This window comes from Microcebus murinus, chromosome 15 (genome assembly GCF_040939455.1).
Source record: "Microcebus murinus isolate Inina chromosome 15, M.murinus_Inina_mat1.0, whole genome shotgun sequence".
Lineage (NCBI taxonomy): Eukaryota > Metazoa > Chordata > Mammalia > Primates > Cheirogaleidae > Microcebus > Microcebus murinus.
This window is the reverse complement of record NC_134118.1, coordinates 74,345,215-74,365,736: the sequence shown is the minus strand read 5'-3', so window position 1 is coordinate 74,365,736 and position 20,522 is coordinate 74,345,215. Positions and strand designations below refer to the sequence as shown.

The 20,522-nt window shown below is 46.5% G+C and overlaps 1 protein-coding gene across 2 annotated transcripts in view; it reads right to left on the bottom strand.

The window, feature by feature from the left end:
• The window catches only part of MFAP3L (microfibril associated protein 3 like), a 39,905-nt gene extending 38,827 nt beyond the window's left edge, over positions 1-1,078 (bottom strand). The window contains exons 1-2 of one of the 2 annotated variants that reach the window (XM_076010721.1): positions 823-1,078; positions 543-733 (exon numbers count right to left, since the gene is read on the bottom strand). The gene's annotated coding sequence lies outside the window, so the exon portion shown is untranslated. The remainder of the gene's footprint in view (positions 1-542; positions 734-822) is intronic. The other variant, XM_012770655.3, reaches the window with a different exon arrangement.
• Between the last annotated feature and the right edge of the window lie 19,444 nt (positions 1,079-20,522).

Below are 20,522 nucleotides of genomic sequence, written 5' to 3'. Positions count from 1 at the left end.
GCTCTCTGGGAGGCCGAGGCGGGCGGATTGCTCAAGGTCAGGAGTTCAAAACCAGCCTGAGCAAGAGCGAGACCCCGTCTCTACTATAAATAGAAAGAAATTAATTGGCCAACTGATATATATATAAAAAATTAGCCGGGCATGGTGGCGCATGCCTGTAGTCCCAGCTACTCGGGAGGCTGAGGCAGGAGGATCACTCGAGCCCAGGAGTTTGAGGTTGCTGTGAGCTAGGCTGACGCCACGGCACTCACTCTAGCCTGGGCAACAAAGCGAGACTCTGTCTCAAAAGAAAAAAAAAAAAAAAAGAACTGGACCTTGCAGGTGCCCTTGGACTCTGGAAGGGTCATGTCTTACAGTTTTGTTCTTCTGGCTCATACCTTCCTCAGGAAGGAGGGAGGGCCAGGCATGCATTCTCTGCCCGCAGGGCGGCGGGGCTGGGCTTGGGCGAGCCGCGTCATCAAACACGCCAGCGTATTCTCCAGGGTGCGGCCCACCAGGAGAACCCCTTGTCCCCAGGCCTGGCGGGCGGCCACCCCACGTACCTTGGCGGCGTGCTCAGAACAGAGGGCTCCGCGCGCGCAGGGGAGGTCCTGGCAGGTCCATCGCGGCGTCTGCAGGGATGACCGTGGCTCTGCTTTCTGGCGACGAGAGAGCCAAAGTAGACTGGTCAGGTTGCTCGCGGTTTTCTGGTCTGGTGATTTTCATGCCTCTCTCTTTTCTGAGTGGTTGCTTACTAGAATGAAGAGGGAAGGAAAGGAAATTCTACATTGTGTCCTTTTGTCAAAAGGGTCACATTAGGGTTAGGGGGCAGAAGGAACTTACAGAGGCAAGCGTGGGGGCAGTGAGACGCTGGCTTGGCCGCAGGTGGAGAGAGCTGGCGTTCATCTGGTAGGTGTGGAGGGGCACTGGCAGGCCGGGAAGGCTTGCTTGGGAGGGTGTCTCTTCTCCAGACCCTCCCCCTGCGAGAGGAGGCTTTGATGGTGCAGGGAACCAGCTGTCGGAAGCCCAGGCCCCACCCTGGGGGGCTCCGCAGTGGGAGCTCGAAGGCCAGGACATCTGCAAGCGGGCGGTCACAATGGCACAGGGGCTCTGATGCTGAAAGTTACCTTGGGTGATGTCACAATTTTGGTTTGGTGCAACCCTAGAAAGGAAGTCTCCTAACAAGTTCAAACAACTTCTCCATCACAAAAGACACTGTCAGCAGGCCCTCTCCCTCCCACACACAATAAATCCAATTTCTACCTGAAATTGCAGGAATGATTGGTTGGTTGGTTTGGCTCTTGATCATGGATAAGGATGCTTATGAATGGTTGTTTTTTATTTATGGATCATGTGGAAGTTGTCCTATAACTGCAATTATCTGGCTGAGGAAACAGGGCTTTTTATTTGGTCCACACTCATATATACGCTGATTTTCAGGCAGATATAAGCGCTGCAGCTTCTGTTTAGGGGTCTTTTTAAATCTAATCTAGTACAGTTTCTGACACGTGATAGATGCCGGTAGATTTTGTTGAGTTATACGCTGGAAATTAGTGTTAGAGCTACACGCCGGTGTACAGTGGAAGCAGCATTTCAAAGTAAAATCAGTACCCTCAGTCTGCCTGGTTGGTCTAAAATGCCGTTCACCCTCTGGCCTCAAGTCGGTATGGAACTGATTCTGCTTTTCTCTCTGTTGACGTGTTTCGGGTATGTCACCAACGTGTTTCTTCCTGTCTTGAATCAGCCAGCGAAGAAAAGACGAAATGTTCAATCCTGTGAGGTCTGAGAAACAACAAAAAAAGAAAAAATACTTAAAAAAACAAAACGAAACAAAAAGACAAAACTGCTAATAAGTCCAGATGAATGTATGGCCAAATGGAGGACTAACTTTGAGCCAGTGGCTGTTTTTTTCAAGATCATGGCTTATGAGCTATCTATTGTAGTAGGTGAGCACATCTGCTATTAATGTTTCTTTTTTTTCTTTTTTTTTTTTTTTTTCAAGACAGAGTCTCGCTCTGTTGCCTGGGCTAGAGTGAGTGCCATAGGGTCAGCCTCGCTCACAGCAACCTCAGTCTCCTGGGCTCAAGCAATCCTCCTGCCTCAGCCTCCCGAGTAGCTGGGACCACAGGCATGCGCCACCATGTCCGGCTAGTTTTTTCTATATATAGTTTTAGTTGTCCAATATATTTCTTTCTATTTTTAGTAGAGACGGGGTCTCGCTCTTGCTCAGGCTGGTTTCAAACTCCCGACCTCGAGCGATCCGCCCGCCTCGGCCTCTTAGAGTGCTAGGATCACAGGCGTGAGCCACCTTGCCCGGCCCACTATTAATTTTAATGAGCGTTCCCTGTTGCTTTAATAGGAATTTTGAAGGCATCTTGAAATTAACCATACCTAAAACTTGAGGAATGTTGTGATTGTATTTATGAACTAAATGGGGCAGTTTCCATAAACCGCACGGAAATGACAACTTGTTGCTCACAAGTATGGGCTGTCACAGGGCGAGCGTGCAGCTAGGAATGGCTAATAAGCACAGTGGCGTGGATTAGCAATGACCGAGAGAAACAGAGCGTGGCGTGGAAGGACTCAGCAGATCTCTCTCCACACGACCGACGTCAGTGACCTGTACCGTGACGTGCTTCGGCCCGCGGTGCTAATTGCCGAAGGCGGGCTAAGCTGAGAAGGGTACTGCCCAGCCGACCACAGGGACCGCTGGCTGTCACATGAATGTTTCCTTTAGGTACAATAGAAGTCCAGCACTGCTCGCTGCCCGTAAGAGACATGGGAGGCAGTGGGCTCGCTCTGAGCAAAGCCGCTGTCATCGTAGCCTGGCGCTCGCCTGGCGCTGGCCCCCGTCGGAGGGCCCCAGAAAAGCAGGAGAACGGAAGACAGCTCTGAAGGCGTCCGTGTTGCAAAAGAGCCGTGTCTGCAGCGGGAAACTCGGGCTGCTCCGCGCGCCTCGCAGGCCGGCGCTCGGCTCGGCTGGCGTTCGGGTTGCTGCCGTTTGGCACTTGGGGCTTTGGGTCCTGAAGGTCTTAATCTGCATTTTCTGTCCTCTGTCTGTTGTTCTGCTCGTATTTACTCCGGCTCTGCCGGTTCCTCCTGGGAGCGCTATTTGCTTTCCTTCCATAACGTCACAGGAAGGCTTATGAGGACACGGAGGGGAAACGAGGAGGCGGAATCGCCGCGACTTCTCCGCTTCGAGCCCGGCCGCGGCCTCCAGCGGCGCTCGGTCTGGGCTCCCGGGTGGTTTTCCGAGGCCACGTGTGTGAAATGGTTGATAGTTTCTTGCGAGACGCGGGCTCGGAGGTAAGTTTCCTTTAATCGGCAGTTGTTGACTAACCCAAGGCATTAAAAATGTGCTACGATAGGCACATGGGGAACGTAGAGTTAGATCGTTCAAGGATCCCTGGCCTTTTGAGTCACACTGAGCACACCTTTTCGTCTCTGTGAGATCTACCTGCAGAGTGCATTTGCCTGTGGAGAAAGCAGTGGGGAAAGCAGGACTGCAGCTTCAGAGAGCCCTCGGTATTAGCAGCTCTCCTTTCGGGCTCCCCTTGCTCGAGCTCCCCAGCTTCCTCTAGAGCCCCTGTGCGCCCGGACCACCAGCGTCTCACGTCCTCGTCCTCGGGGAGAAGGCCGTGGTCTGGAGGCCCCTTTCTGCAGGCAGGGCCAGCGGCCAGGAGGCTGAAAGGTGGAAGAACAACCATACAGGGACCTTCTGGCTGCTCAAGGTCACCTTTGGGCAGGAGTGTCCTGTCCTGCTTCATGCTCCAGCCGCTTCCCGGCCCCTGTCCTCTGTCACCAGGGGTGAGGGTGATGGAAGAGTGTGATGGTCGTTTGCCACTGCCCTTAATGATCAGGCTAGGTGGGGGTAGGGGCAAGGGCAATATACATAACCTTAACATTTGTATCCTCACAATATGCTGGGGAAAAAAAATAAAAATAAAGACATTTAAAAAAAACTGTCAGACTACATCATTGTAAACATTAAGATGACTATAGATCACCACCACGTCTGTCAAGTAGTAAATTGGGAAATGTTGTATGAGCTTCAGTAAGATTTGCTCTTAATGTCACCACAAGGAATTAGCCATATAATTTGTGCATTTTAGAATGGATTAGATGCAATATTTTGGATATTGTCAGTAAGTGGGAAAATCAAGTCTAATGCATACATTTTAATTTATTGTGAAATAAATATGCCAGATTTGTCTAACAATTTAGGAACATTGCATAATTTATAGTGATAGCTCATTTACGAAAGAACTAGGATGTCTTTTTTAAAGCCATAAAACAAACTGGAGAGTGACTCTCATCCCATGATTTATTGGTGGTGGAAGATTAATATAAACATTAACCATGATGAACACATTGTCAGTGACAGGATCACAGCAAGAAAAATACCAGCAACAATAAAAATAAAATGAATTTTACATTTCTAATCACTCTGGAGAATTTTTCGGCACAACAAAATAAGCCATTTTATTTAGCTGGTACAACATTAAAATCTTTTTTATTATGCAAACTACATTTAATGTATATTGCCTATCTTTTCAAACTAGGGTTAAACCCCCTTGAGGACAAAGGACACATCTCATGTTCTTACAGCCTCTACATCCAGGTATTACCCTACACAGAAAGGCACTTGCTAAATGTCTGTTAATGAAAATAGAAACTCAGTGATTTACATAGTTTTCAAATAAACTGGGCAATATTAGGAAAGGAGATATATGCAAGAGAGGCAATGACTTCATTTTGAATGATTGCTCACCTAAAAAAAGAAGGAATGATTTTTTTTTGGGTAGAAGCAAGTTGGTGTTCAGGGAGGTGACTTCTCACATAGGGTTAGGATATAGTAAAAATTAATCTGGAAAATCCCTTACATTGACTGTAAAATTTAACACACCTGTGTGAGTATATGATCCATACGGTAATTCTTATGCACACAAGTTTCCAAAGGGAGAGATGAAAGGAAAGTCCTTAAGCAGATGTCCGGGCATCTGTCACACCCATCTGTCTAGAAGGATCTATCAAATTCCCAGGTTGGGGGAGGAGGCTAGGGAGAGATGCTGCAAGGACTCTTGCTTGCCCCAGGGCTATACTGTCTTCAATCTTTACAGCTCTAATCATATTACTGTGAGGATTCAATCAGATAAGGAGTCACCTTTTCTGTAACTTAGGCAGGGAAGAGTCAGATGCTGAAGTCAGGGAATCCACCGCCTTATGAATATGGTTTTATCTGATGTGAAGGCAGACACGACAATTTTCTGACTCAGTCACACGGTTTCAGAGCTGCTGCAGCTCCACGACGCTTCAGCCGTCCTGGAGTCAGGTTTGCAAGGAGAGGTTTCAATCCAGGGAAGGACTGCGTGATGAAGTCCCGTTCAGATGGTTACTGTTCCTGGATTTCAACGCACTACAGCATGACTGTAAAACCAAAATATCACTGATGCTTGAAATTTGATTTCACCTTGTTCTCAGGAAGACTCTGTCCAACTGTCTCAAGATGGTCACAAGGGAGATTGTGTAAGTCACAGTATATTAGTGCGATGTGTCACCATGATTGGAAAAACTGTGCAAAATCTGGTGGGCAGTCTAAAGTCTACTGTGTGTCTGAAGTTCATCACTAATACTGTTCTTGGACAAAGGTGTAGCATTTCTGTTCCATTTGTCTGAGTGCACCATGCATTTCACAGCCTTTAATGGTCTCCTTACTAATTTAAGTGCCATCCAGGGCCCTGTTTGAAACCTGCATAACGAACACAGATGGTTAAAGCTGGTGTTAAGATTTATCCCGAAACAACTTGATGGTTTAGATGCCAGGAATTCTGACTTAAGTTTGGGCTGTAAATATTGGTGGCCATGACAGCCTAACTTAGTGATGAGATTTAATCCTGCGAATTCTCTGGAGAGCTCTAGCTCAGAACGGCTCTCTGGGGAGTCACAAGAGCAAAGTTACTGGCCACGTGGTTGTGCAAAAACCAAAGGATGGGGAGCAAGCTTCTGTGGACCCCATGAATTTTTGTGCTCTTTAACACTGAATATTTCCAACCAGGAGTGCAATGTAACGAACCCCTTTCCAACAGGCCTGGCGTTAAATGTCGGCAGGGTAGCTGGACCTCCACACGCTGAGCTGCCCGGGAGTCAGAGTCTTCTGCCCACCCCACCCGCCAGCACCCTCTGGCAGCCTGCCCTGGCTCCCTCGCTCCTCCCACCGCTCGAGTTGCCACTTCATTTCCACGGTGCGGAAAACGGCCCCTCCTCAAGTGCTGTGCTCACGTGTGAAAGTGTGCCGTGCGCTGTGTTTGAAAGCAAAGTTCCACACAGAAGCATCCCATGACTTGCGGTAGCAGGTGCAGCACCGTCGCAGCCTGAGGTGCAGCCCAGCTCCCGCTGGGATGAGCCCTGCAGGTGTGCGCACCAGCTGTGCACACGTGCGTGGCAGAGAGCACGCGTGTCGCCCTGCCTCAGTCCTACCCAACCCCTCTCTCCTAGGAAGAGGAATCAGACCAGGACAGCTGGCTGACAGTTTAGGGAGGGGCGGGCAGGAGCGCCACGGCAGTGGAATGTGCCGCCCAGAGGACGGGGAAGTTTTTCCGTTGAAGGGTGTGGCTGCCGGAGCGTTCAGAGCAGGGCGCGCTGTGTGGCCGTGGAGCGGTTCGCAGGCGGTGTGTGCCGAGCCGTGTCGCGCATGCAAACGTGCCGTGTGTGGTTTTTGAAGAAATGGTTCTGGTTTTTGTTTGCCTGGGGACACCTGAGGATAATTTAGGAGGTCTCTTAGAGAAAAGGCCTATGATCATTTTGCTCTTACTAAAATAAATTACTGGGCTCTGATTTCATTTTTAAAAATTAATATGTCAAAAATTTTAAATTATGTAAATCATTCCCCCTGTCTACTTATTTCCTTGAATTGCATTTCTCCATGTAAAAGACTTGTAAGGAGTTGTGATGCTTGGAGAGTTATTTTTCTAGGAAAAAAATTATTCACCGATTTAATTCCTTTTTATTTCTCTTGTGTTTCACATCCCTTGTTTTCCTATTGTATATTTGATTCTGATCATGGTTTTTTCTGTCTCTTCTGGTTTTAGAAGTTCTGTCACCTTAAGAGTATATACGAGAACAAGTTAAACAACACACACACACATTTTCCACAAAGTGAGTTTTCCTGCACAAGGAGCAATACTGTGTTACTGAGCCCGCTATAAGGAAATGTGGTCAGCAGATAATGAGAAATGAGAACTTTCTTCCCCCTTTTCTCTGCCACTTATGCTGATCAATTTATCTTGGACTAGCTGCGCTACGTAAAGAGCAACGTCATGGCACACACGACTCATTTCGGGCTTTGGGAGCACACGTTGTGGTGACAGCACAGACCAGGCGCGAGTTCCCACTTTTGTGTCTCAGCAGACCTTACAGTTCCACGGAAGCAGACTTGCTAGAATGTGCAAACACCTGTCCCTGTTCCATCACTGGCCTCCGTTGCAGCCACATCACACTTTAAGTTGGCACAAGAGGATTCACCCAGAGTCTCTGAAGTTATACAGCCTCAGTATACGAAACAGTTTCCCCCTGACCTGCACTTCTCATGGGCTCACCACAGCCAGTGTTGGATTTCGCTGTGTGTGTTTATCCGCGTCCCATATTGAGATAAATGTGCCCTTTCACTGATGCGTGCTATCAGCTTGCTAAGGTCGCTGAGACAAAGCACCACAGACCGAGTGGCTCAAACAAGACACTGGGGTCGGCAGGGCCAGGCTTCCGCTGAAGGTGTCGCGAGGCCCCTGCTCCAGGCCCATCTCCTGGGCTCCTGAGGTTCCTGGTGTGTGGCATCGTGACTCCAGTCTTCGTGTAGCATTCTGCCTGTGTGTGTCTCTGTCCAAATTTCCCCTTTACAAGGACACCAGGCACACCGGATTAGGATGAGGGTCCCACCCTAGTCCAGCATGATCTCATCTTAGCTAGTTACGTCTGCACAACCTTTTATCCGCACAAAGTTACATTCTGAAGCACTTGGAGTTAGGATGTCAACATAAGACATCCTAACTTTTTTGGGAGGGACAATTCACCTCCTAACAGTGTGACTGGCATGAAGATAACCAACTCACGGAGGGCTGGCACCAGTAGGGTCCTAGAAGATCACTGGGTGCAACTTTATTTTGCACAGGTGATCTCTGGACAATAAAGAACATGTTATTTTAAAAATTAAATTAAGGGCCGTGCGTGGTGGCTCACGCCTGTAATCCTAGCACTCTGGGAGGCCAAGGAGGGCAGATTGCTCGAGGTCAGGAGTTCGAAACCAGCCTGAGCAAGAGCAAGACCCCGTCTTTACTAGAAATAGAAAGAAATTAATTGGCCAACTAATATATATAGAAAAAATTAGCTGGGCATGGTGGCGCATGCCTGTAGTCCCAGCTACTCGGGAGGCTGAGGCAGGAGGATCGCTTGAGCCCAGGAGTTTGAGGTTGCCGTGAGCTAGGCTGATGCCATGGCACTCACTCTAGCCTGGGCAACAAAGTGAGACTCTATCTCCAAAAAAAAATAATAATAAAATAAATAAATAAAAAATAAGTAAATAAAAATTAAATTAAGTAAAGGGTCCTCCAGATGTTCCATGATAATTAAAGCTCCTTTATGTTTTCTCATGCCTTCCTCCCAACCCAAATGGCCCTTCTCCTCTTCTCTCTCTGAATATCTCTGTTACCACCGCAGAGACCTTGCCCAGCTCCATGCTTGTTTTTTCTTTTTTCAATAGATTTAAAGGGTACAAGTGTTTTTTGTTACATGCATGAATTTTATAATGCTTTAAGTCAGGGCTTCTAGTGCACCCGTCACCAGAATGGTGTACACTGTACCTGACAGGTAGATTTTTATCCCTCACCCCCCAACTCTGCACTAGTAATCTGCACCACCAACCTGCAGCACCTTGGTCCAGTCTGTCTCTGGATTATTTTAAACTGATTGTTTGAAACACATACACCAGTATGTGTTATCTATCATGCCATGCATTTACTAGGCTCCTGGCATTTACAGATTGAACACTTTCTGGTTCTATTATTAAAACTTTCATGTGAAAATTAGGCACAGGAAAGTTTCCTGAGATACATGCTTCAGTCACTGCAATCCTGAAGAGCAGCTGTGTGAGCGTGCAGGGCTGGGCTGGAGTGAGGCTGCAACGAGTAAGTGAATCGAGGAGCAGCCAGCTGATGATTCTTCATCAAAAAATCAAACCAGCTGCCATTTGCCACTTTGACAATATAAGCATTTTGTTGAGAATGTATATATAATGCAATCATGTATTTAGGAATTTTAGAAAGTTTCCAGGGACATAACTCTATTGGCCCTGTCTTTGAGACAAGGTAATGTACTCCCTTAAGGCAAGAACCTGTTCTCTTACTCCTTAGGGCTCAACAGAATGCCGGGGCACAGGTGTGCACAGGCAAGCTTATTCAGTTACTATATTAGTCAGTGAATCCAGAGATTTTCTTCATGTAAATAAGGTCACTAAAGAAAAACACGTTTTTTACTGTATTTTACATGTGTTTATTATTTTTACTGTATTTACTCAGTAAATATTTCTTGAGTAAATATAAATTTCCACAATTACCAAGTGGAGTTTGCAATTTTGAATAGTGTATGCTATAATTTGAATGTCCACTCCAAAACTCATACTTAATTGCTAGTGCGACGGTATTAACAGGTGGAGCTGTTAAGAGGTGATTAGGCAGTGAGGGCTAATGGATTAATGTTGTGCTCCTGGGAGTGAGTTTGTTATAAAAGCCTCTCTTGCTCCCTTGCTCTCGCCCTCTCTTGCTCTTCTTCCCTAGCATGACATGGGACACAGAGCCTCCCCAGATGCCATGCCATGGTCTTAGACTTCCCAGCCTCCAGGACATGAGCCAAATAAATTTCCTTTCTTTATAAATTATCTTGCCTGTGGAATTCTGTCATAGCAACACAAAACAGACTAAGGCAGTATGTGAAATATGCTTTTAAGTATGTAAAAACTGCAGCCACATATTAACCTTACTAAAAACTTGAAAATACAGTTTAATATTTCTCTAGAGTGAATGAAATCTTAAACATTTTTAAAAAATTAAAAACTTCAGGAGTATGCATTATAAAATAATACAAGTCTCACATAGGAAGGCAAAATATATTAAATATCTTAATTGCAAAATAAGCATTTAAATATATTCCCCACCATGACTTAGAATGGTCCAGACATTATGCTTTTTATCTAGTGTGCTAAAATATGTCTTGATGATGAATTGACTTAATACCTACATGTAGTGTCTTCTATTCTTGCAGGTAATTGAATGAATAGGTTTAGTTAACATTAGTCATGAAACTCCAGGTCACAGTATTGTATTTATAATTCCTTCTAAATATAAGTTATTTTTGTATTTCTGTAATGACGTCAGAGTCAAACATCTATAATCCTTTCTGCAAGCCTTTAGAGAAATCAGCATGAGGTAGGGCTGCCACCTGCTGGTCAACATTTGTTACTTTGCTTTGCATTTCTAATAAACCTGGTTTTCACTATGGCATAGGATGTAATACCATCGAAGCAATCCAAGACACAGACTCTTGAGGTTTCCGAGGTTGTCACAAGTTATTAAAACTTGAACATCCTAAAAATTGTCATTCCCACAAGCCTTCCATGTTTGTTCTTCCATTTTGATGCATGTTGATAAATCCACGGCTGCACATTACTGAGTCTTGGATACAGGGGCTGGGCTGTATCCAGGCTCCTTTTCTTAAGCCCCCACCTGTGGGTGGCAGGTCCCACGTGTTGCCGAACCTGTTACATAATTGTGCTCCTCTGCCTCTTTCTTTTTCTGACCACCGTTTCACAAGCACGTTGGTAACACTGCTTTGTCCCCTTCCGGCCCCTGGCCTGAGGCTGCCTTTCGTCTCTCTGGCCCTGAGCCCTGTGCTGGGGTCAGCCACCACTTGTGCTATCCTTAGCTCATCCCTAAGGTGACACAATCTTGCATTGCAACTCTAGGGGACAGACAACTTGAGTTTGAAGTTTGCCCTACCCCTGGCTACCTGTGTTACAACCTCCTAGAACTTTAAGTTTCTTCATTTGTGGAATGGGACAATTCTGCTTCTGGCTGCGTCGTGCATTAACTTGGCCAAGGCATGCGAAGCACTTAGCTTCATGACTGTTAGCTGTGAGCCTTCTAAGGTTCTACTATACATGTGTGTCATCAGTAGCTAGAAGATTCGCCAATAAAAAAGAATGAAATAAAGCCTTTTGCAGCGGCTTGGATGGAAATGGAGGCCATTATTCTAAGTGAAGTATCCCAGGAATGGAAACACAAATGCCGCATGTTCTCACTCACAAGTGGGAGCTAAATGACGGGTATGCAGACCACACGGGGTTGTGTCATGGACACGGGAGGCTCAGAAGGGGGAGGGGGACACTGAAAGCCCTGACTTCACCACCATGCAAATCATCCATAAAACAGAAAACCACTTGTATCCCCTACATCTATTAAAATTAAAAAAAAAAAAAAAGATTCACCATGACAGGACTTTCTTCCCCATCTATGTTGCCAAAGCCATTTTTTATCTTCTTTCTTACCTCGTGTACTTTGGAGGCCCCCTTTACTGGCAGGGCAGGCTTTGCAATCCCAGAGCTGGGAACCCGGCAAGTCACTGTGGTGTCACCGCTAGCGCAGTCATGGGGAGTCTGCAGAGAAACGCCCCCCGGGGGGGGGTGGCTGTGAACACCGGAAGCTTCTCCAGCTGCACGTGTCTGCTGCTTAGTCTACACCCACTAGACCTCACTCCGTATCTGCTAGGAGGAGGGGGCAGTGCTCACGCCTATTTCTGTGAGCAACAGCAGGTGAGACGGTTAGTCCAACACATGTTAATTAAGCGTAACTACCTGCAGCTACTGTGAGAGGGGCTGGGAGCACAAAATCAGGAAAAGAGCTCCTGTCCAGAGGTAGTTCACAAACGTCTCGTAACTCTTTTAACCCCCAAAACAAAATATTAATAACTTTCCTGGCTATTATTATCTAATGTTACTTTTGGATTTCCCAAGATTTATTTTTTTAACTTTCTTAGCCTTACAAGTGTGAACTAAAATAAAATTTTAAGGCTCACCATCCCCACCAGCTGACTGGACTCCCTGGTGGCCAAAGGAATATCCTAAAACTAAATTGTCTGCCAGGAGTAGGGAGGTCAGATATGTCCCCCCTCCCTTCTTGGAGACATCCTTTGTGACCCATTAACAGGCCTAAAGGTATGCAAGACACACCTGCAGGTCCTCAATTTACACAGCAAATCTATGGTGGCTTGTCTCTGGTAACAGCTCATGTTGGAACATTCCAAGCCTTTACACAAAGCTTCATGTCTTTAACCAATTATAAGCCAAAGAATCTTTAAACCCATCTATAACCTGTAAGCACCCCCGCCCCTTGGAGATGGCTCACGTTTTTGGGCCAAACCAATGTATGCCTCCCACATATTATGACTTTACCTGTAACCCCTGTCTCCCTGAAATGTATAAAACCAAACTGTAACCCAGCCACAGCGAGTCCACTTGCTCAAGGCTTCTTGGGAGTGGCTCTGGGTCATGGTCCTCAAATTTGGCCCAGAATAAACTTTTTAAAATTATTTTACAGAGTTTTTTTCCATTGACACAAACTTCAAGTTCCTGAAATTCCTCATATTTATTTTCCTTCCTCAGTGAGTTGACAGGCACCTCTGCTGGACGGGTCTCTGGCTACCCTGAATAAATGGTGTCATGGTGTAAATCAAGCATTTGGGAGGCACAGTCATCTGTTTAAATGCAGTATTAAATGCACGTCCTTGCTACATGAGAAATGTTCCATAAACATTTGTTTTCATTGTGAAAAGGATTTTCAAGTTGTCAGGGTACCATTTTATTCCAACATGCCAGGTAACCTAAGTCTGGGAGGAGCAGAGAGGATGTGCATATTGCGGTATTCCTGGGAAGGAAAACAGTGTCTGGGAACTGAGACTGACACCCAGAGCTTGCAGGTGCACTTTCTGTTTCTTAGACCTGAGCTCCTGGGAACTCAGCCTCAGCCTCGGGTCAGCCGGGGAAGGCTGGTAGTTGAAGCATTTAGGGAGGGATGTTTATGGTAACTTATTCTTATTTATAGAAGAACTGCATGCTCTTATCCATTATTCAGTAAGATATACGGGGGACAAAACCTCATCTATAATCTCGTGACCCAGAGATGTTGCTGGTTAACACGTTCATATAGAGCACCAGGCTTCTCAGAGTGAACACAGTTGTGTGCAATCCTTTTCCTCCCATTCTAAACCCCACTCTAAACCCCAGACTTGCTGTTTTCCAAGTCACCAGAGACCCATGCATCGCATGATCCAGTGGGCCAATCCTCAGTCCTTGGCACAGTTGGGCATCCCCTCCCACCCGCTACCCTCTCTCTCCTGGCATCCAGAGCCCCCCCTCTCCCCTGGCTCTTTCTACCTCTCACTGGGTCCTCCTCAACCGATTTGTCTCCTTTCCCACAGCCTGTCCCTGTTGGCTAGCTCCAGGCTCCGTTCCTGGAGTGTTCCTCCTACATTGGGTGATCACTCCAGCTCCAGTTTAAATGCTGTCATTTGCTGATGACCTTCAACTCTCACCTCCAGCCCTGACCTCTCTCCCAAACTCCAGATTCACATTTCCCACTGCCTAGCCCGCATCTCCGCTCGGATGTTTCCATACAGGAAAACAGAAGACACCATCCTCAGCATGGAGGGCTCTGAGAACCCTTCACTCCCAGCTCTGAGGAAGAAGCATGCAGGCCCCCAAAAAGTGTGGGACTTCATTGTCCTGCCCCATGCCCAGGGGCAATTGTTTGAAGTCATTTTGTTCCTGACTGGCTGCCTCATCTTCAGGTTCCTAAATCTGTGATACAAACAACAATGTATAGCCAATCAATAGCTTACTTTGAGTCCCTAGGGGTGTCAACTTATGGAAAGGCAGATAAATGGCAGATAAAGGCTGGTTAGTAAACTTTGTTAAAGTAGATTCCTTGGTACCATATCTCCAAGCTGATGAGGGTCTGAAGTCGTCCTCAGGGACATCCTTTGACCCCTTGGCAGAGAGGAGAGGTGGAATATCTTTTGTCTTTATACATTTATGTCCTGGTTTTAGGCAAACAGAGAGAGGGCAGAGAGCTTTCCTACATCTGCTTCTTTTAAATTGCCTTCAGCTCCACAGTCCTTATGCCAAAGAGGCATATTTGGGGGTGGCATATTCTAGTCTCCCACACCTTTAAATGACCTATTTCTCCCGGCATTCCCATCAACTCATCAGAAAGAGCCATCCTCACAAACTGGAGATCCCCTCTCTTCTGGTCAACATCATGATATCCTTCCCATCCCCCTCCCCACAGAGGGAACGCCAAGGTCCCTATGCTGGTGCCCAGACCAGTCACACTGGTGACTATTATCTAGCCACCTCACCATTTCCTCCTAATACAGGCATACCTCAGGGATTTTGTGGGTTCAGTTCCAGACCACTACAATAAAGCAAATGCCACAATGAAGTGAGACCCATGAATTTTTTGGTTTCCTAGTGCATACAGAAGTTCTGTTTACACTCTGCTGTAGTCTACTAAGTGTGCAAGAGCATTATATCTAAAAAGAATATGTACCTTAATTAAAAAATACTTGTTTGCTAAAAAATGCTAATGATCATGCGAGCCTTCAGGGAGTTGTAATTGTTTTGCCTTGAAGCTGATGGCTACAGACTGATTGGGGTGGCTGGTGAAGATTGGGGTGGCTGTGGCAACTGCTTAAAACAAGATGACTAAATGACATTTGCCACATTGACTGACTTTTCCTTTCACAACAGATTTCTCTATGGCACGTGATGCTATTTGACAGCATTTTCCCCACAGAACTTCTTTCAAAATTGGAGTCAACTCTTGCAAACCATGCCACTGCTTTTCAACTAAGTTTATGGAATATTCTAAATCCTTTGTTGCCATTTCAGTAATGTTCACAGCATTTTCACCAGGAACAAATTCCATCTCAAGAAACTACTTTCTTTGCTCATGTATAAGAAGAAGCAACTCCTCATCAAGTTTTACCATAAGACTGCAGCAATTCAGTCTCATCTCAACACTCCTCTTCTCACTCTAGTTCTCCTGCTATTGCCATCACGCTTGCACTGACTTTCTCTACTGAAGTCTTGAACCTCTCAAAGTCATCCATGAGCCCTGGGATCACCTCCTTCCAAACTCCTGTTAATGTTGGTATTTTGACCTCCTCCCATGAATCATGAGTGTTTTTAATGACACCTAGAATGGTGGTGGATCCTTTTCAGAAAATTTTCAATTTATTTTGCTCAGATCCATCAGTACTATCTATGGTAGCTACAGCCTTAGAAAAATTTATTTCTCAAATAAAAGACTTGAAAGTTGAAATTACCCCTGGATCCATGGGCTACAGAACGGACGCTGTGTTCGCAGGCATGGAAACAACACTCATCTCCTGCACCTCTCTGCATCTCCATCAGAGGTCTTGGGTGACCAGGTACATTGTCAATGAGGAGTAATATTTTGAAACGAATCTTTCCTTTTTCCTGGCCAGGTCTCAACAGTGGGTTTAAAAATATTCAGTAAACCACGCTGTAAACGGATGTACTGTCATCCAGGTTTCGCTGCACCATTTCTAGAGCATGGAAGAGTAGATTCAGCATAATTCTTAAGAGCCCTATAATTTTCAGATTGTTGCACGAGTACTGGCATCAACTTAAAAGTCCCCAGCTGTGTTAGCCTCTAACTAGTCAGCCTGCCCTTTGAAGCACTGAAGCCAGGCATGGGCCTCTCCTCTCTAGCTACGGAAGTCCTAGATGGCATTTTCTCCTAATAGGCGGCTTTTTCATCTATTATTCATTGAAGATATGTTGTTTAGTATGGCTACCTTCACCAGTGATCTTGGCTAGACCTCCTGGATAACTTGCTGCAGCTTCTACATCAGCACTTGCTCACTTGCCTTGTACTTGTACGTTCCAGAGACAGCTTCTTTCCTTAAACCTCATGAACCAACCTCTGCTAGCTTCCAACTTTGCTTCTGCAGCTTCCTCACCTCTCTCAGCCTTCGTAGAATTGAAGAGAGTTAGGGCTTTGCTGTGGATGAGGCTTTGGTTTAAGGGAATGTTGTGGTTGGTTTGATCTTCTAAGTAGACCTGCAGTCCCCAACCCCTGGGCCATCGACTGGTACCAGCCCATGGCCTGTTAGGAACTGGGCTGCTCAGCAGGAGGTGAATGGCCCAGAGTGAGGGACGCTTCATCTGTATTTCCAGCCACCCCAATTGCTCACATCACTGCCTGAGCTCCGCCTCCCCCCCATTGTCTTCCATGAAACAGGTCCCTGGTGCCAAAATGGTTGGGGACTGCTGATCTAGACCCCTAATACTTTCTCCAACTCAGCAATAAGGCTGTTTTACTCTCTTCTCCTCTGTGTGTTCAGTGGAGCAGCACTTTTAATTTCCTTCAAGAAGTTTGCCTTTCAGTCACAACTTGGCTGTTTGGCACAGCAGGCCTAGCTTTTGGCCTATCTCAGCTTGCGACTCTCCTTTCAATTGAATACGTGGAAGCTGCTGCAGGTTCTTTCATTCTTTTCCTCCTTGTTAGAGACAGGGTCTCATTGTCGCCCAGGCTTCAGTCAGTGGCCCAGGGTAATTCACTGCAGCCTCGAACTCGTGGGCTCAAACAATCCTCCTGGTTCAGCCCCCCGAGTAGCTGGGACTATAGGTGCACACCATCATGCCTGCCTAATTTTTTTGTACAGACGTGGTCTCACTATATTGCCTAGGCTGGTCTCCAGTTGCTGGCCTCAAGTAATCCTCCCACCTCAGCCTCCAAGAGTGCTGAGATTATAAGCATCAGCCACGACCCCCCCCCCCCCCGTAGCATTCCTAATTGATCCAATTTCAATATTGTTGTGTCTCAGGGAATGGGAGGCCATAGGAGATGGAGAGGGGTGGGGGAGTGGCAGGTAGGCAGAACAGTCAAGACACATTTATCAATTAAGTTTGCTGTCTCATATGACACGGTTCATGGCGCCCCAAAACACCTATAATAGTGATGTCAAACATCACTGATCACAGATCGTAACAAAAAGACCTATGAAAAAGTCTGAAATATTGAGAGAATTACCAAAATGTGACACAGCAACGTGAAGTGAGCACGTGCTGCTTGAAATGTGGCTCTGACACACGTGACAGAGGCAGGGCTGCCACACACCCTCACCCTGTAGGTAATTTTTTTCAACCTCAAGTAATTTTTTTCTAACTGCACTTTGTGCCACTCTATTCCCATTTTCATTACTTTGATGCTTAATTTTAATCAATTAATTTTTTGCTAGAACCATACCTGATATTTGTTTTAATGGTAAACTTTTTAAAAAACAGCTTTACTGAGATATAATTCACAGACCACCAAATTCACCCAATTAAGTGTAAAATCCAACAGCAACACGTTTTTACCGAGAGCGTGATCACTGCACTAGAGACTGGCTCTGAGGGTACAGTCGTGAAGGCACCTAGTTCCTGCTCTCACAGATTATGGTCTGTGGGGAGAAGGGGACAGGGAGAAATTAATAATTGCACAAATAACCCCTTATTATTGTGGTCAGTGCTACACAGGAAAAGAAATAGGGTGATAATATGAGTAATTAACAGGAGGCCCTAACTAGTCTCAGGGCCAAGGGCAGGGTCCCCTCAGAAGGTGGAGTTTAAACAGAGCCCCACAGGGAAGCAGGAATCAGGCAGGCGATGGGAGGAGGGCTGAAAGGGGGCACTGGAAGGACAGTTGTGCCTGTGGATCTTGAGGCCATTTCATTCTTCCACTAATACACGCTGTGATGATTTAAGAGTCTTAAATGATTTCCTTTGGGTAATTCCCTAGAACTGAAGTTGCTAGGTCAAAATGGCATGCAGATCCATCCTACCCTCTCCTTTTTCTCAATTTTTGCTATACGTTACGTTGTGGGAGGGTGGTGGTTTAGGTGTCCAGGGAATTCCAAGTCCCCTGCTAGTTTGTTTCCCTCCCAAGATGGTTCAGACGGGACTCCGGGCCACGGGAAAGACCCCCTGGAGGACCTTTGCTTCAGAGGCCAAGGCCGGCGGTGGTGCGAGGCCTCAGCAGCTCTGATCCTCCCACCCCCAGCCCCGTCGTTCTGAGGTGTCGTGAGAAGTATTTTTCTCTTACATAAAGAGCTGAGTTTTCAGTTTCAGTTCTAAATTCCAGATAAAATATGGCATGGAATAGTTTACAAAAAGTACATGAAATAAATAGGAATAAAAATTCTGAAAACGGGAATAAGGAAAGAAAAAGCAACTTGGCCAAATCAAAACTAAAAAGTCAGACGAGGTACAGGCCCAAATCACCTGAGCAGGAGTCATGTGATACTTGTGCCTTAAGTTCATCACGTGGCCTCTTTATGTTCAGTTGTTACTGAAAACGGGTTCTGCCTCCCTCTTTCCTCAGATACCTGCACGCACTGCCCTCACTTCATCCCCATCTCGTCTTCAGTGCCGTATCGTCAGAGTCCCTTCCTGATCACACGAATTAAAACAGAAGGTCCTGTCTGTCCCCAGGCTCCTCGGGGGTCCCCCTGCTTCCACCCCTGTTCGTTCTGATGTGTTCTCTAGGCTGGGGTCAGGGTGACCGTGTCAGAGCCAGCTCAGTCCCGCTGTCCCGCCTGAGACTCCTCTGGCTGCTCATTCCCATCCCAGTCAGACAGATCCTCTGGTGGCTGCTCTGGCCACCCCCACCCCCATGCCCCTCTCTGACTTTGCATCTTTCACCACTTTCCTTTTGTTATGGGCTGCATTGTGTCCCCTCCCTTGCTTCAATTTCATATGCTGAGGTCCTCACTCCCCTGTATCTCAGAACGGGCCTTATAGGAATAAAAGGCTATTGCGGACGTAACTAGCTAAGATGAGGTCATGCTGGACTAGGGTGGGACCCTCATCCTAATCCGGTGTGCCTGGTGTCCTTGTGAAAAGGGGAAATTTGGACACAGACAAATAGGCAGAATGCCACGTGAAGACCAGAGTCACATTGCCATAAGCCAGGAACCTCCAGGGGCCCAGGAGACAGGCCTGGAGCAGGTGCCTCCCGACACCTTCAGAGGAAGCGAGGCCCTGCTGACACCTGGTTCTTGGACTTCTAGATCCTAGAACTGCGAGGCCTGAAGTTTCTGTTGTTTGAGCCACTCAGTTTGTGGCACTTTGTGACAGTAGCCCTGGCGACTAATACACCCATGTTTGCTTGTCAGCCACTCTGGACTCCGCATAGCTCCTCAAATGAGCCCAGAGCATCTGTCCTCAGGGCCTTGGCACAAAGTTCAGTCCCCTGGAGTGCTGGACACTACGGCCTGCACAGCTGCCCCTGCTGCATTCTGCTCTCTGCCCAGATGCCGCTTGCCCTGCGGGTCTGTGCTGAGCCCTCTGTCAACGGCAGCACCCCTGCTCTACCAGCCTCTGCCCCTTCACCCCGCACTGCTCTCTCTGCGGCCCTTTCAGGATGTAAAATACTTTTAACAAATCTCTATACTGTCTGTCGTCACTGCCCCAAATGTAAGATCCATGGGGCCAAGAATTTCCTGATCTGTTCACTGTACATGCGGAGAGTCTAGAATAGGAGGCATTCAATAAATATTTGACGATGAATAAAATAAATAAATGAAATTTAAATGCTGAAGCCTGAAATTAGGGTAACTGTGAAGGTATGCTAATCAATACACACCTTTTTAAAGTGACACTCTCAGGCAGGTACAGTGGCTCATGCCTGTAAATTCCAGCACTCTGGGAGGCTGAGGCAAGAGGATCGCTTGAGGTCAGGAGTTCCAGACCACCATGAGCAACAGCAATACCCTGTCTCTACTAAAAATAGAAAACTTAGCTGGGTATTATGACAGGCACCTGTAGACCCAGCCACATGGGAGACTGAGAGAGGAGGATTGCTTGAGCCCAGGAGTGTGAGGTTGCAGTGAGCTATAATACTACTGCACTCCAGCCAGGGTGACAGAGCGATATGGCCTCTAAATAAATAAATAAATAAATAATAAATAGATTAATTAAATAAAGTGACAGTCTCCTACTTCTTTGGGTTCCAGAGAAAAACCGTTATGGTTCTGGAGTTCAGAGAACTTCAAATCCTAATAAAAACACATTGCTTGTAAAAATTAAATGTTTAGTCCATATCTGAATTTCACAAGATTTTGGAATCTCTAAAATTGTTTAACTAAACCTACTTTTGATAAAGTTACTCCCTCCCACCCACTGAGTATTGAAGTAGTTAGTACTGGAAAAGGAGTCTGAAGATACGCTGCACTGCACAGTCGTTACGGGGAAAGCACTAACGACTTTCTCACTTGGAGGGGAGGAAGTTCCTAAAGTGGACAAATAAAGACTCAAATTTAAATTAAAAGAAAACCATGGCAATTGGCACCTGTTCCACTGTAGGCCAACAAGCAATTCCCGCACTGAGCATCATGAGGCGCTCCGGTGGCTTCCATCCCCACAGACCGTGGCT